The sequence below is a fragment of the Rhipicephalus sanguineus genome, chromosome 11 (genome assembly GCF_013339695.2).
Source record: "Rhipicephalus sanguineus isolate Rsan-2018 chromosome 11, BIME_Rsan_1.4, whole genome shotgun sequence".
Lineage (NCBI taxonomy): Eukaryota > Metazoa > Arthropoda > Arachnida > Ixodida > Ixodidae > Rhipicephalus > Rhipicephalus sanguineus.
The window spans coordinates 116,207,217-116,222,607 of record NC_051186.1 but is presented as its reverse complement, the minus strand read 5'-3'; the positions used below and the strand labels follow the sequence as shown (position 1 = coordinate 116,222,607).

Genomic DNA, 15,391 nt, shown 5'->3' with positions numbered 1-15,391 from the left:
TTGCATATTCATATTTATAGCCTTTAGGAGATGTATTAGTTACGCAATGCTAGTTTAATCACATTGATATAAGGCAGTTGAACCTGTTGAACCACCTTGTTGAATCACCTTGTTTCTTCCATCTCGTTATTTTCTTTTGAATTATGTTGCCATAGTGTTTATTATCTGTACACAGTATTCTCGCTGTTGGCACAATTTCTGACAAGGTGAAAACGCTGGCAATGCGCCCAGGTCTTCTTTTGTTCTCTTTACAAGTATGCTGTTAATTTTTGCCATGAATCAATACCAAGATGTCCAATACTCAGTTCTAAACAGAGCAGCTGTGGTTGATCAAGAATCTAGTGTCCAACGTGTTTAAATACGAAGTGAACCTCACTAACATTCACACCCCTTTAAACTATAATGCTAACTTGACACATCGAAATTTACCCAAATAGTGGTACACAGGACAAGAGTAACACCTCTGGCGTTGTTTCGCATTTCTTTACCTTCGTGTATTTTTCGCCCTGTGTACTTGAAAAGTTGACAAGGAACTACTTAGCAGCCTCACAATTTTGCATTTGTTTCATGTTTTGTTAAAAGGTCTGCTATAAGTATAGTGAAGTGTGAGTCCTTGGCGAGAAATTCTTTTTTATCGACACAGAAAGCTTAATGAACTTCTTTTTTGTATCCTTTTCGGGAAGACATTTCTGTCAAAGCAGCAAGAGGTGCTTGCCCACTGCTTGTGTACGAGACAGTGTATTGTGGGAACACTCCACTGTGCCTCGTTGTACACTATCTCAAACATTTCTTACATCTTACAGCATTTGGGCAAATACTGGGATTGATGCAGAGTGTCATGCATGATACTGCGTGCAACCTTTCCAGTTGCATGTGCATTTGAAAATTTCGCACTGTTTAAAAATGACACTTAATGGAACTGGCTTTATTCAGCAAACTTTATCCTAAAATGGAGAGTTGGGCGAGTTAATGTGTATTCATAGTTAAAGAAAGTGCGGAAAAAAAAACCCCAGAGCACAGAAAAATGAGAATGGAAGTCACAAGATGATGTGCTACTAGCAACTGAAGTTTAATGCAAACCGCAGAAAGATACAGGCACACAGTGTGAAAAAACTACAAAATTAAAGAATCACGCAGTCGCAGAAAGAGTAAAAACATGTCTAAAAAGCCAAGCACGTGCTAAACTTCAGTTGCTAGTACTGCTTCTTCCTGTCCCCTTCATTTCTACATGTGTTGTGTTTTTGTTTTCCCGCTTTATTTTACTATAACTTAAGTCTTGATTGATTTACAGTCTCTATAGGTGTGAGGTCAAATTTTATTCAACCTCATGTCATATCAAGCCCTAGGATCCAATGTGCCAAGCCATCAGCCAATATTTCTAGGGAATGCTGGGTCTAATTTTCAATGTGGTAATTATGCATAAGCCATAAAGTGAGGAAATAAATATGAAGAACTTTAAGTTGCAGATGGCACTAGCTGGCATGGATATATTGTAAACATAGATGTACGAGTTATGCATAATAGAAGTATTGGTACATTGTAGTCATGTGATAACGCCGACAAATTCCCAAGCATAATTCTACAAATTTATGTTAGCTTTCAGTTATCTGTGAGAAAATATGTGCATCAATACATGAAGGCCGCGTTGTGATTTTGTGGGCATTGCTGAATGTTTTTATAAACTGTGGTAAGTGGATCTACAATAAATTTTAGACTTTTCTGCAGAAAACTGAACTATATGATCATGTGCGACATGTTTTGATGCCTTAGTGAAAACTAATGCAATAAGAATACTAGAACATGCCTATATACTATATGCATGCATAAAAATGGAAATATACATATGCTCACACTGACATGAGGAATGCTTCTGTTTTGATTCCAATAAAATAGTGCAAGCACTGTTTCTTGTATCAGTTCAGGTATGAATATTCGTTGTGCATGCAAATGGAAGAAATGAACTTCTGCATGCAATAAAAATTGGTGAAACACTGCTTGCCCATAACAATGGTCTGTGTTTTATTACCAAAGAAGTAGAACAGATGATTTACACATTAGAACACATTGTGGAAGAGAAATAAGCGACAGGCAGTTAGGCAACAAGTCTTCACTGTGTTCTAACGTAATTTGGGTGATATTTCATTAATCGTAGCATAATTGAAGGTAATGTGCATGTGGACGAGGGAGTGCACATATAACCTAATTTTTCATGTTTTCTACCTATTTACTATAGTCCTCGTGTTTCTGTGTTATGTATGCAACATTCTGAATTTTGAACAAGCCAACTTGTCCACTGCTGTGAATGTAGTACACTAGCAATTCAAGCGAACCATTATTTTCAGGAGAACAGCTGTTTCATTGAGGAGGACTGTAATACACACTTTTTTAATTTCTTCTGCGTCTTCTGTGCACGGGCAAGGGTGAAGTGCACAGAAGTGCACACGTTCACAAGGGTGAAGTGCAAGTGCATTAACTTTTTATTTGGCGGAAGACATGTCACTGGTAAATTTGTGGACGTTGTGCTAGACCAACGTTACTAGATTAGCTTGACATCGGGGCACGCTTTTGGCATTCGCTTTAACGTTGTGGTCTGATGCTTAACAATAACGGTTAATTAGTAAGACAGTAGGTAGTCTACGAGTATGAAAGCAACTACATACAAAATATCAGTTATAGAGAACCACTGTATGCCACGCTAATGCGCGAATTGCAAATAAGTGCTCATTGCGGAAATAGATTATCATTCAGCTGCTCAGAAGGCGCTGTTGCCCCTGCGTGCAGCTCGCGACAGTAGGCGTGCTTTAAATGCACCTAACCCTTTATTGCCTCAATTATGCAAAGCGTTCAAGAAAGAAAAAAAATGTTTTTTTCACTTTTCAGCTTTAAATAGGCAACCTTATTATATCCGCAGTTTTATTATCCAAAATGCAACTTTTATTGCATACTTTTGGGTATGTCGCGAATTTGCGACAACCGGCACTTAAGCCATCATGTAACTCAATACATTGATATGTTCAAGGTAACGCAACTAAGGCATCGCCACATCGATAAAGCGCATCTGTTCAGGGCGACGTAACTTGGCGTCATCATTGTTGATAAATGCAAGCTTGACTTGAGATCACCCAATGATCACGTGACATCGTGTCGGCCACCGTGTGGGCCCTAGACTCCGCCGGCCAGTATAGTCGACTCCTTGGGAGTCGACAGCATGACATGAATGCGACTGCACCGAGAAATTGATCTATCTCGTGACGAGACAAAGCCAGTTATTTTTTATGATATACCTGCTCAACGATTTGATCCATGAACGTGTTTGATCCGAACTGGTCACGTGACGCGTGCACATGACCAGTTTTTTGCCAAATGAGCTCATCTTTCTTTTTATTTTCACTGTATATATGTCACCCTTCACTCAATAAAATTTCAGTTATGAGTCTGCGCATGTATGGTCTCCCCATTTTGTGTGTCCTTGTTTCTTATAGCGCAGTACACCTTTGAAGAATGAACATCAACCAACTAGCGCAACTTACTGCTCTGTTGCAATATTTTCTTTTGTCCTTCACAGTGTTTTTTTCACCGCACTGCATGTTTTAGAGAGGCACGTGGTTGGTCTACCACATCTTCATCTTCATCCTCACTGCTCGATAGATAGACACTCACGCTTGTGCATGAGGATCGCGATCGATATCGTCGTCTTCGCTGTCACTGAAAAAGGTGTCGTCATTTTTATCTTCAAGTGGCAAGCGCGTGCGATGCCCTTTTTTTCCGTAAATGGGCCGACGTCCATCATGAACTTGTCATACCGGCAGTCATCAGTGACTCACTCAAATGCCGGATGTCGCGAATTCGCAACATACCGAAGAAGCAAGGATCGCGCAAGAAAAAACGTACTTCAAAACGACGTAAATGTCGTGTGCAATGTCTCGGATGTGTGCACATCGAAAACATTTTATAGGAGATGGAACATAAGTCTCCCAGGCAGAAAACAACGAAGAAGTCAGAACTGTTGCATGTGCTACACGCTCTCCGCCAACTGATACACAACACTGGGTTCCAGCTTGGAATACCTTACAGTAAATGGCGCTAGATGTCTTAAGCTAAGAGCTATGTTCGCCGCAAATACATGACAGCCGGCGTTTAAGGCAGCACGCGTTTTGTGTGTTACTTGGAAAGCGTCTTTCGGTATGCCGTGAATTTGCGACAACCGGCAGTAAAGGGCTAATGCAGGTGCGTTACAATATCCTTGTAACTGTGGCGTCTGCGTGTGTAACATTTATATGCCATGAGAGCGGCAGCCACGAGTGCGCCGACGGTAGAAGAGAACGATGGACACGGACACGCTCGTGGTTCGCGCACAGTGGTCGTTGACAGTGAGTCGCGGCCGAGTCTTGGAATAATAAAGACGTGTTGCTCAGTGCACGGGGAGATCGGAGCTGGCCGTGCTCAGCGTCTCGTCCTCGTCTCTGAGGGGTTCTGCGTTGGCGGCTAGGCCCAGACCCATACAATGCAAACACAGGCGGTCGTAGAACAGCTCAGAACACGCTCCTGACGCTGGGTGCGTGCAGCTCGCGGCAGAAATTAGTAAAATTGCCCCACAGCATACGCCCATGAAGTGCAGATACGTTCGGCCAACTGAAGATACATTTGTCACGCTGGTATCCACGAATTTCGAGCGAGTGAAGCATTGTCGATATATGGAGAAGCACTCAAGAGGGCACACGTTTATCATTTTTATAACGGCGTGACACGACGAACCGAAGAATTCGGAGCCGAAGGTGTTCACTTCAGCCATAAACGCAGCTTAAACACAGGCCGATTGTTGTTCTTTGAAGACGACTGGAAGCAAAAGTACTCTCAGTGAGTTGACAGGGGAATTCAGGTTGTATTATTTCGACCTTACTACTGAATCCATCTTCGGGATATCTTCGACGTGAAGTGTATTATCGAAAGGTCAAATGATCGTGTGCATCTCTATCAAGCAAAATATAGTGTTAAAACCTTCAGCATAATCTAACCCTCATGGTTCAGGAGGGACCACTTTCCGATCTATCAATTAAGAACCTGCTTGCAACTCGATCTGTGCACGCACTCATCAAGTCATCCCGAGATCCGCGTTCGTTAGAACTCAATGCCACACACAAGTTTTGTAAGGTTTGAGGCCAGTTATGACGTACAAGATTAATCGAAACAAGCAAGGCACAAGAAACTGCGATACCGAAAAGCCAGTGTGGCCAAATTTAGGTTACGCTTGAAGGTGGGCGGGCGCGCTGAGTTCAGCAACGACAATTGACTTCTACCGGAAGTGAGTCATCTTTTCGAAAACTAGCAACGACGTTTTCCATATTTTAGCCTGTTTATTTAACTGCAACAACTATTATACACAGTGTCAACGTGAACAAGCGCATCTGATCCAAACACCGCTCTTGATTTATGTCGGTTATTGGCCAATACGCATGCTATATATCTCTTGCGATGTAAACAGGCAGATCCGCGACATCAACGGGCAGACGCCACGCCCCCCGACAAGAGTGAGGACCAGCCTCTGTTTGAAAAGAGGGCGCCTGAGGAAACGGCAAGTTCGTGCTCCGCTTGTGGCCTTTACGCGGCGCGCACAACTGTAATATTTGGCAGAGCAGTTCTTAGCCGTGTGAGCTTTCCGCAGGATGTGTTTTTTCAACAAACTCAAGGGGTGCTTCATGACCCCTTTAAGAATGTTCAAAACAAAAATAGGAACAATGCTTGGGATGTTTAGTATAGAGCGACGAAGGATGTAGCACGCACACTACTTACTATTATAACAATTGCCTGAAGCGATTTATTGCTATTCGAAATAGCCACAGACTGTCGCGCCGCCAAGCGGAATTCAGGAGCGTGCTCTCGAGGAGTGTTAGTAGAAGACAAAATGGCAGCACTTTCTTGTTCGGCTGTGCTAGTCTCGGTGTTACCGCGTTGGCAAGAAAGGAACACTACGACTTTGCATGTTTTCTGCGCCAGTGAACACACCGGGTCCTCCATGACACGAGTAATCTGATTCGTTCTTGCGAGACGCGAAATTTTCTTCAAGATACGTGGCAACTCGCGCTTTCAATGATAGCCCACAGCGTACACATATCAGCTTCGCGAGGTTTTCTGTAGCCACTTAGGTTAGTTAAATGTTATCCCCCGACATTTTCAGTTATAACTCACCCTGTTTTACTTGTATGTAGTATTTGTCAGTGCTTTTGTAGTGCATGAATCCCATAACATTGTACGCGGGAAGTAGCGCGGGCTTGCGATGTGCTCTTCTATAACTGAGCAATCTCAAGTTGGCGACACATTAAAGTAGGGCTTCTATCCTTTGTCAGGCAAGCGTTGTTATGAATCGTGCAAGTGACATTTCAGTCAATCGAGGACATGTCCACTCCGCGCCGTTCGCGGAGCGAATGCTCTCAACGCCATCCTTCACCAGTTCATAGCCGGCGCTGCGCCGTTTGTTTGGTATGTTTGTTGATAGGTGGCAGCAGACTGCAGGAGATTTGTTTGTTGACCAGTTTGAGCGCAAAATGTTCTCTGCGACCAGACGTGTCTCTAATGGAAAACATGCGGACGCGGAGTGGTCGAAATCCTTCGGCAGAAGAAGTTCTTCAGATTGATTTCAGTAGTGATGTTGAAAGAAACAATCTTGACGACAAGGATTTTTCACTGGATATAGAAGGCTGTGAAAAACCGAGAGTGACGGCAACAATGAACGAACAGCTGCTAACTCACGAGGAGCGAGTTTTTGTTCACGTCCCCTCGAGCGTTAATATGTTCTTTTTTTTCACGCTCGTTAGTCACTTTGTATTTAATGTACAATATCCTTGAGCGAGATCAAATTAAAAGCACGTTTTTTCTTGTGCATTGCATGTATAGCGCAATTGTTGTGGATAATATGGAGCGCCGCACGCCTCCAACGCTCTCTAGCTCGGCCAGCGAAGCGGAATGGTTAGAGCGATGAAACGTGCAGTCACGGCCACAATCCACGACTCTCGTCTAACTTCACCTGTACTTCACCGGTTCCTTCCGAACGGCATTGTTGTTCGACGAATTTTTCGACGTTGCGAGAAGCATACGTGCGCATTCTTTTCGATATTCGTGTTTCGATCGTGCTGATCGAACCTGCAACATCCGAGTGAAGTGAATTACGCACGGCTAGAGTCTGAGCATGGCTGTGGCACATGCGCTGCTGAATGGGATGTTAAATGCTTGAGTTCCGTTGAAGAAGTAACTCCGCATTCCTGACTGCGCAACTAATTACGACGGCGTAATATGTTTGCAGCCATCACTCCGTTAAACATGCGGTCCAGTGCAGTAGCGATGGCGCTACTCGCTAGCGCCATACTACTGCGGAAAATCCGTCAGGCTGTCTCGGTACCTATTACGTCGGAGTGCCGTTCAGTTCACACCTCAACTCTAGTTCATGCAGTTTTCTGTAGCCCATACGCTATTTCGCAAAGCATTGATGATGCAGGTAACGGAGCTGAAATATAGCCTTCCACACCGCAGCAAATAATTAGGTGGTGAGCACTTAGCACTTTCCGTGGTTTGGGAAAGTACTTTGGTCTCATATCCGCTTCATTGCAGCTCATGACTTCATCCGGTGAAAGTTGCATGGGCCGTACTTCCACATGTCCTATCTGTTCCTATGCTAACAAACGGGTTGACCCTCTTCCGGGCGCCATCTTCAATCGCACCGCGCGCCACCTATTGTTCGTGGGCATTGCGACTATCATACGAGCAGGGTAACAACATGGACGTACGTGCGGAGTAACAAAAACGTTCCTGTAGAAATATAGCTTCCGGCAGTTGCCTAAATATGTATATATTTTTTCGTTGGCGCACCAGTGCAGCCAGGAACAAAATTCAGTGCATAAAAGAGTATTCCTAACAAAGCTGCGAAATATTTCTCACCAGAGACTCGAATAAATACTATGTCTATATACAGTCGAGCTGTGCTAGACAGACGTTTCACATTCTGCGCAAAGGATATTTGGCACGCATCCGGTGTTGTACTAATGCAGCTGTGGTCGTCATTTCATCGCCAATCGGCCGTCATCATGCTGCCATCGTAAGGAGCAAATGTTAGCCTACGAGACATACTCGTCTTTATACCTACAGTGTTACGTCTCTGTAATTATGCAGTGGGGTGTGTCCAGATAAGATCAGAAACGAGCTCCCGGTCAATATTCCCGATGTTGATTAAAGTTACTCTAGGCCTACACATTAGACCCAGAACAATGGTTCCGAGAAAGTTACGAGAAAACAATTGTTCGCCTGAAAAAAATACATATACTTTGGCCGCAAGAAAACACACTTTTCCACAAATTTCGCGATTTTTGAATTTTGAGCGCACCTCGGGAAAGAACGGTGCACTTGTTGGTCACTTGTTGGTCAATTGCCGGCAGAACTTTCATTGTAAATATGGATTTGGTTGGCAATTAACAGCATTTGACTTTCCCTGTGATGCATTCCTTCTGTCGTTCGTCCTCTGAGCGTAGTTTCGCGCGCAAGCGAAGATCATCCACAGTCCAAGCGGCACTCATCTACTGTGAGCACCCGCAGCATCAAGTGTCCGCGGCTGCGAGTTTGTCAAGCGGCTGATCGCAAGACAAAGCTTGCTGACCCATGAAACCTGGCTGCACATTTGTTGGTGCGGAGCTGCTTATTTGTGAATATGTCGCGTAGATTTATTTGAACAACTATTATCTGATTTTCAGCACATAACGAACGGCGTGGCCCCTAGGCTGACTTGGTCATATTTGACGAATAATAACTTGTTAGCAATCAAAATAATGCATTGTTTTTAACGCAGAATGATAGACGACGTCCTTGACTTCAATCAGAGGGATTTAAAAAAAATGAAAATGACCTTTTTGAGAAAACTGTTTTCAAACTTCGGCTTTTTTGGTAAATCACTTATGTTTCAGCCCAGTTATCGAATAAAACTAAGTGCGATAAAACCGCGGAAATTGGCATAAAAAGAGCGCAAACATTAAAGAGCGGAAATATTATTACACCGCAAGTATTATCCTCGCTTTTACTTTTTTGCAGCAATAAATTTCTGAAATACAGGTATTTTGTGTGATTTGGCATATTTCTGATTTTTTGTTCAAAAGTGCTTCGACAGGCAAGGGAAGTATTAGACTGATAAAATTTCATTTCACTTGTCCTTTGAGGTGAATAAATATTGTGACCAAGAAGTGCACCGTTTTTCGCCCAGGTGCGCTCAAAATTCAGAAATCGCGAAATTGATGGAAAAATATTTTTTTTGCGGCCAAAATTTATGTATATTTTTTCAGGCGAACAAAATTATTTTTTCGCGAAACTGACTTCGCAACCTTTCTTCTGGGTCTAATGCCTAGGCCTACAGTAGATATTATCGAAATCGGGAATGGTAACCGGGACCACGTGCTCCATCTTATCTGGATAAACCCAGCTATAATTTTAGTGTCATGATTGAAAACATCGTCAATATAGTTAGCGCAAATACAAGGGTACGTACAAACACCAGCACACCTAAAAGGAACAAAAGGCAGGGTTTGACCTCGAGTTTCTCTAAACTCGTAATCAATGCTATGAATAGGGGAGGGGAGGGGGCGAGAGGCAGCAAAAAATAGCAAGCCAGGTGGCTACATATGTCTGTATAACTCGCAACAATGGCGGAGCACATTCGTTTTTTCTCGCGCAGTGCCCGATATACCGTTTGCATTCGGTTTTGTAGAGGTGATATCGCTTTTTCTAGTCGGGACACCCATGAATTTTGTCGCATTGTGTATTGAAGCGGCTGCGGTGGAACATGAGATGATCGATCGTCTCTCCTAAAACGTTTTTCAGAAGCGCGTGCGATCCAAAAAAAAGGCTAAAGATTCGTTATCGCAGCTTTTCTTGGTGACAAAGATATGTCGTTTTCTTATTCACTTCTATGAACTGCGTTTAACAAGAATGCCTTTCCTGAATTCTATTGTTCTGGACCCGCTGTGGCCGAGTATTTTTCTGAATTTCACTGATGTCCGCAACATGTGAATCGCACTTGTACCAGTAGGAACTCCGAGCATTTATGTGAGGTGCAATTTTAGGTGATGACGCGTTGCGACTGATAACACACGCCTGAACAACACGTTGCGATTGTGTCAGGCGCGTGTTGCCATTCGCAACGCGTCATCTTTCGGGATCTAGGTGCCGACAGTGCCCTGAGGGACCGCGCATCCTCGGCTAAAGAAGCGCACTTTTCAACGTTGCCACTCGTGCAAAGGAGGTCTGCATGTCTGTAAATCCGCGCATGCTCCTAGGCACCCCACGTCAGAGCCCGCAACTGCCGCAAGGTGTCGCCCCACAGAAACGTGGCTGCGGCCGTACTCTTTTCATTCATGTCACCCTGTCTGTAGTTACATTTTCTTAAATTACCACGGAGTTTTATTGTTTGGTAAACCGAAACATTGAAGTGCCTAAACGAATAGAGCATTGGGGGACGTAACCCCAACGCTGTATTTTTTTGGATACATACCTTGAGTTACATAGTCAGTGGCGATGCTCACCACTTCTCGATTAAACAGTTGTGCGCCTGAAATATTCAATTATAGAATATTTAATGCAGGGATATATGTTGGCGTGACTGTTGAGGATGTGTACCTGACTTTTGGATAAATTTAATGGGCGAATATTGTAGAAAGACGCTTGGCTACATGCATCTATTATTAACACACGTTCCTGTAAGAGAAAAAAAGTATGCAATATGAGCAATGCTCGTTGAATAGCAAGTTCATTACACATTATACAGGTGAGAAAAAAAAATAATCTCTCTCTAATGGGGGCCGTAGATAACAGCAGAATGTTCCATGTGCTCGCTGAAGTAGTTACCACTTTGTTAGAAGTTAAGAAGTACACTTTTCAGAGTATGCCCTGAGATTTGGTTGACGCCTTCGACATGGATACATGCACGTTAACAATGTTCGCGACAACTGCACCATTCTTAAGACCAGCGCTAACGAACATTGTTGATGAATTGAGTGGCGTGGCAGTTGAACACCGCCTTTACTAAATACCGCTACGACGCGCTTTCGCGAGGCGTTTAGGCCAACAAAAAAGGTCCGTCCATCATCCAAGTCACCAACTAGCGGTCCCCTGCCGGCAAATGCACACAAACGGAATGGGTGTGGTGGTTTCGCGGCTTTGCAAGACACGCTGCATGCTGCTTGCAGAAGCGTTTGGCGAATTCACGAGTATTTTGCCCGTCTCTCAAATATCTATGGCAGATCTGCAATTTACGATGGGCTCCGCATATCGAAAGTGATATGCGTGATTTATAGTGAGCACAATGTAGGAGCAGTAAATTCGTGACATTTTTTGGCCGAAGTGCCTGTTTTTGCTACGGAGCTTAACACCGAAGCATTGTCTGTTGGCGTCGTTGAAGGCGAAGCAGTAGGTGACGTGTAAGCACTGGTGCGGTTAGATTACGCTGAACTGCGACAGACACTAGACGTCACTGATTTATACAACGTGCAAGCCAAACCCGTTTCCAAAATCAGTTGCCACTACAGTGTAACAAAGAAGCTTGAATGGTCATTCCGATATTCTAGAAAAGAAGTATCTTCCACGCAAAGGCACTCACTCAGCACTAAATGCCGGCCTTCGCTGGTCTCACGATGCAGTATTCCGCTACAGTGGTTTGATCTGACAAGGCCGATTCTATTGAAAAGTCGTACAAATGCAATGTAGTTGGCGTTCACACTGCTGCTTAAGTGCGAATAAGTAGACTGGCGTTCATTGGCGAAAAGTGCTTGGCTACGTATAACTGTCGGCGGGCAGCTAACAACTCTTAGCCATTACGTAAGTTTCTGGGTACTTTTGCTACTTGGAACTTCTTTCTTCTTGGTACTTCGAACTTATTGGTATCTCTATAGGAGCGTGTGCTGTAGCTCCATTGCTACGTTATTACGCCCAGCGTAGGGGACGCTCACACAAGTGCGGTTCTGCCATCGTCCTTTAAGTGGCACCGACTAGCCAAAACATACCAAACAATTTACTATAGGGAACCAGCGCTAGAGTTTCCGCGGTGCGGGCAGCGCCGCCCTGGTGGTCAAAGCGGGCATACTCCAGCTGCTCCCACGGACGAGAGTGGCGAGTGGTTGAGGCGATGCGGGCGCGTATCGCCGAAGCAAAACTAAAGGATGCTGGCGGTACTGTTGCGCATTCAAGTGCCACAATACGTAGAAATGAGGGAGGGTGTATCCTTCTATGATTTTCCTTCTAAAACATAAGAATAGGAACGGATGTGGCGTTGCATCCCAGCAGTCAGGCGAGCACAGTATGTTCTGCTCTTGCTCTCCTGTTTAGTGGCGTTGGGCTGGTTCCTAAACGGAATTGCGCGTGTCTGCTAGATTTATTCGACAGTGAGGGTCACCAGTGGAAACCGGGGCCAAAGGGCAGAATTTTATCGGTATTTTGTCGTAAATAAAACGTACATATTATGTAGCATGCGGCATATGAGATAATCTTTTCATCCGACCACAACCAAGCTCCTTCTGATGCCACCGCGTGCAGTGAATATGATACGATAGGCAGGTAGTCTACATTATTCGCAAACAGTTAAGCAGAAGGAAAGCTGTCTGTCTACGAGATGCGTACGGGGGCACGTTCGCCGAAGCCACTGAACTGTTATGAGAAATACGCACGCGATGGATGCCTCCGATGAACTTCACTTGTGCTACAGACAGAGTTGTTGTCACGAACAACGCAGTGGACTACTCTAATCGTAGCTTTCTGGAGTCAGTCGATGCGGTAAAGCTTCTTTGTGCATTGGCTGCCGCGGCGAAGTGACATCGCAATTTATGCTCGCTAGAAGAGGGTCAAATGTCTTGGATTTTTACTCGCCGTTTAATTCGCCTAACGTACTGTGTTAGTTTTTTCGCTTGCCTGTGTCTGCTTAGAATGAACGTGTTTGATCAACACCGACAATTGCTGGCGTTTTACGTGCCAAACAAGGTATTATGAGGCACGCCGTAGTGTGAGAATCAGGATTAGATTTGACCGCTTGGGTTTCTCTAATGTGCACATAAATCTCAGTACGCGGGTGTTCTTTGTATTTCAACCCCATTGAAATGCGGCCACCGTGGTCCGGAATCTATCCCGCGACCTCGAGCATAACAGCGCGACACCATACATTCTATGCTAGCACGGGGGTTTGCTTGATCAACGTCCGCGTGCATACATACCGCGGGCTGGGCATACATACCACGGCAGAAAAACGTTGACGTAGCTACCCCTTGCCTCTTACTTTTTTTTTTACTGCAATAGTGGGCAGCTGGTATCGACGCAGCACGTACTTATCAATGGAGGCTTGTGAGCCTGCACTAGCTTGACACAAATCCCAGGACACAACCAGAAAATGGTGACGACGGAGTCGCCACCGCGGCACAGCACTGTCTCTTCGACGCCGTGTGCACAGACGTAGTCTGCTTTGCGGGCTTCTCTCCGTTTTCCAGTGCTTTCCTGATAAAGTAGCCTTCAGACAAACTTGTTTTTTTTTCTAAACCTTAGAGCAGTATTACTGGCGCAATGGCTGCTCGAGCTGTTCGCGCCAAAATGAAGCACGGGAACAGCGCACGCGCGTGCGCTCACCGCGGTACAGTGCGGCCGGTCGTCTGAGCGCGAGCGGCATGGCCTCCGAGATTAGCCGGCGGCGCGGAGGCCATGGGAGCGGCTGAATTATGTCGCGACTCCCCGCCAGGCGCCCTTTTTCGGCGCGCCACCTATCCAGCGCTGGTCTCCCATAGTAGTCCTCGTGTAGCTCCGAACCACATTCACTGCTTCAACCCATTTGTGTGAGCACAGAGGAGCCGGAGCTCGTTTCAGTGTGCGGCCGCCTAGAACGTATGAGTAAGCCGCCTTCTCCTTGCTTGCTCTTCTTTTCCTTCGGAGGGAAACTCTCCCTGCTGGCTAAACCGCTGTCAATGTAGAAGGGAGTGGAAGATATTTCTTCCACTCCCTTAATAAACTTAATAAACATTACGCATGTAATTCTACGATGATAGAGGCGTCTTGTCGGGTTAACCTCGAGTGTGGTTCCACTGTTGGCTCTGCTTTAATAACAGTCTACTAAACATTACATATATACTCCTACGGCTAATCAAGGTATATTCAAGCGTTGTTCGACCCTCGAAGAATGCGCCAGTGAATTTCACATACGATATGCACGTCATCGACCCGCAGCGTGCACTTAATTTCGATAAAACTGACGTCTGTGCTCTAACACGAGTGCTCATGTTGTCAAACCATAATTTACCCCTCAAACGCCAGTGTAGTCGACGTGCCTGATAAGCTCATAATTAGCACAGTTGCATTGCATTTACAAAATCTCGTCGATCCACCTGGTACGCTTTACTCAAAGCCAAAAAAGGCAGCATACGCAGCTACTAACTGACTGCTTCGCATGCAACCGTTTCCCAGAATGAGTGTTTTGTGCTGAAATATGCGTGGTTGTTTGTTTCGATAAAAAATTCACCGACAATTACGATACAACCTAATACAAATTCTGAGCGCATTTTCGTGTTCCGCCAACACCAAGTGTGTTGGAAGTTTCGACCATCCGCAGCTGCAGCAATGTAACATTCGGTATATATTTCCACATAAACTGCCAGCATTCCAGTCTTACGCACACCACTCTGCATTACAGGCTCCTCTTCCCGCATAACGTGGAGCGCTGTGTAAGCCAGCTACACTCACAGCGGCAAGAGAGCGCTAGCAACTCTCTTTGCGAGAGTAAACGCTTGTCCCATATTTCACTCCCTTTTCAGGAGTGCTGGGACCTCTGCTGCACAGAGTAGGCACGTTCCCTCGACAGAGTTCTGGTACTCTGGCTGAACCTGAGTGAACAAGCTCCGTCGCCAGAGTAGAGTCACGCTTTTGAAATGGAGTACATACACTCTCGGCGAGAATTACGCTACTCCCTCGCATAGTTTAACAATACTGGTTGGGCTAGAGTGCATGAACTCCCTCCAAGAGTAGAATCACTCTTGCCGCTAGGATTAACGTCTAATAAAAGGAAAAACACAAGAAAACCTTCGTGCGTTTTCTACAATGTAACAGTGAACCTGGCTGAAATGCCTCAAGCTTACCTCACACATACACAGAACTCACATCCGCACACTCATTCATACACAGCACAGCAACACTGAACATATGCACTACTGGCGCTGCACACAACCATACACCCGGTAACCGGTACATTTATATATATCCATGATGTTTCCGGTATATATAACCCCTTCCAGTGCCGGTGGCAACAGCTCTGCTGTGCATATTTACACTGCAAATATACACGGAACACGTGTAAATATCTAATGAGCTATTGGGATACTACTGGCACATCCATCTT

The 15,391-nt window shown here is 44.9% G+C and overlaps 1 long non-coding RNA gene across 1 annotated transcript in view; it reads right to left on the bottom strand.

Moving 5' to 3' along the window:
- LOC125760356 (uncharacterized) overlaps positions 1-15,391 on the bottom strand; it is a 47,553-nt gene that overhangs the window by 19,549 nt on the left and 12,613 nt on the right. The window contains exons 2-3 of the long non-coding RNA XR_007417918.1: positions 10,648-10,725; positions 10,523-10,579 (exon numbers count right to left, since the gene is read on the bottom strand). This is a non-coding gene — a long non-coding RNA (uncharacterized LOC125760356). The remainder of the gene's footprint in view (positions 1-10,522; positions 10,580-10,647; positions 10,726-15,391) is intronic.